The following is a 2,149-nucleotide window of genomic DNA, read 5'->3' as shown; positions in this document are numbered from 1 at the left end:
GCTTTGAATGACCCCATATTTTGTTAAGAGTAGGCCATTCATTGCCGAGTTCGATGCGGGGTAATACTACAAAAAACAAGTTCTATATTTTTATGTCCATTTTTTCAACTTCATTCAAATAATGCTCTATACTTTTTGTTGGTATTATGACTATTAGGCCGTAATGCATTAAATGCTTGATTAAGTTGACCTGTGCTTAAATGCGCGTTGCACATGCAAATCGCTTGACTTTTTAATGCATTTTCTAACCTGAAATAAACTGAATGAAGCTTCATTTGTATTTAATGGGAATACCATAATTCCATAAACTAAAGAAAATAGTAATTTTCTTATGTTTAATTAATGCATATTGCTATGTAACATGTTATTTAGTTTAGTTTAATATGAGGACTTCAGTTTAATATGATTTTAATCGTAAACACTTGTGTAAATAATTCCCCATAAATAGATGGATGTTAAATGGATGTACTGACTTCGTGTGAATAAGTGTAATGCAATTAAGATGACAACGGCGATTACTTAAAGTCTATATATTATAAAAAAAAAATAGCAACCTCACTGATATTTAAAAACATATACAGGTGAATTTTTTAATAAATTAATTTTTATAAATATGCAACGTACTATTACTTCCGTAAATCGGCTCAGCGCAATTATATTTATGAAGTTCAAATATATTATATCATATGTGATATTAATTTATTAGAGCCCAAACAGCAGGTAAACAAATACAGTTGTTGAAAATTTTTAAATAATTTTAGTGAGTCAAACAGAGATTGACTATTGAACACAGAAGAAAATTTCATCAAACTTATTTTGAAGTATTCTAAGAAAAAATTTTATCAATTTACAGTCTAATTAACAACATAAAACTCAGAAATAAATTAAATTGTAAGATATTAGGCAGCATTACGGGTTTTGCTTAAACTTTAATAAAATAAAACAGTTACTATCTGTTGCACATAAAACTGAAAACTAACATCTTAACTTATTAGATCACATTTTTTCTCCTAACCCATAATATAAAGCAATTGCATAATTCTTACCATTTTTCTGAGTTGCTACACCAGTTCCACCTATAAATGTAGTGCTCTAAACGCAAACAAGTGGCAATAAAGCCAGCCACACCAACCACATTAGCAATATCTCGCCAATCCATGCTGCACTGGCGGCTCTACCCGCACTTAACTCGATTCACTGTTCCGTTATGAGAGTTTAATTAAAAATTTAGAAGATACAATTTCATACGATCTTAGTCGTCAAATAAAAATTATATTTTGTTGACACTGAAACACGTTAGGCAACTGCAATTCGTTCCAATTTACAGGAATTATTCGATTTTAGAAAAAAAAAATTTGAAACGCGTTTTGTTACACACAAAAAAATATATTTACATCAAATGCGTATAAAATTCGTATGAGAAACTTCAATTTCTCCAGTGGGCGACTAAAATTTTAGATATCAGCACTTCTCACGAAGTTTTATTACTTCTGTTTTTTGTCTGTTGGTAGAAATTGAATCTGCCTTTGTGCAGATACAAACAAGCCTAAGTTCAAGGTAAGATTGAGCCATGACTCGCATACGTTATAAGTTTTATACCAAAGTGCTCTGCACAATGGTCTTGGCTTAAAGAAAGAGCGAAGAGGAACTTCAAACCATAACTCAGACAAGAAGAGTCGCTCACTTTGTATGTTGTATGAATTCGAACGAGTGCCCGCTAACAAAAGACAACGGTGAGCGATTTCGAGTCTCGCATAAAAAATGGTAATGTAAGCCTTCGTTTTCTGTTGCATTTTGTTTAGACGAAACAAAAAATTAAATGTCATTATTTATAAAAATGTTAATAATAATACTTTAATTTTAATATAGAATAACCATGGAACTACTTTATATTTACTAAACAATTGCTTAATATAATTAAATATTATTAATTATAATTAAAAACTTCCACATTTTTCCTTTCTTACAATGAGTACAAATCAAGCAACATTTAAGTATTTACTTAAGTGTTAAAAGTTCTGAGATATATATTTATTTTTCAAGAATCAATTATATATATTGATATTCAGATGTCTGAGTTGGTGAATCAGCACCTTTACTCTATTTTATCTGTGGATATCAATTATATTGATATTATTTGAATATCGTA

Source organism: Teleopsis dalmanni, chromosome 1 (genome assembly GCF_002237135.1).
Source record: "Teleopsis dalmanni isolate 2A chromosome 1, ASM223713v2, whole genome shotgun sequence".
NCBI lineage: Eukaryota > Metazoa > Arthropoda > Insecta > Diptera > Diopsidae > Teleopsis > Teleopsis dalmanni.
Note: the sequence above shows the minus strand (reverse complement) of the source record.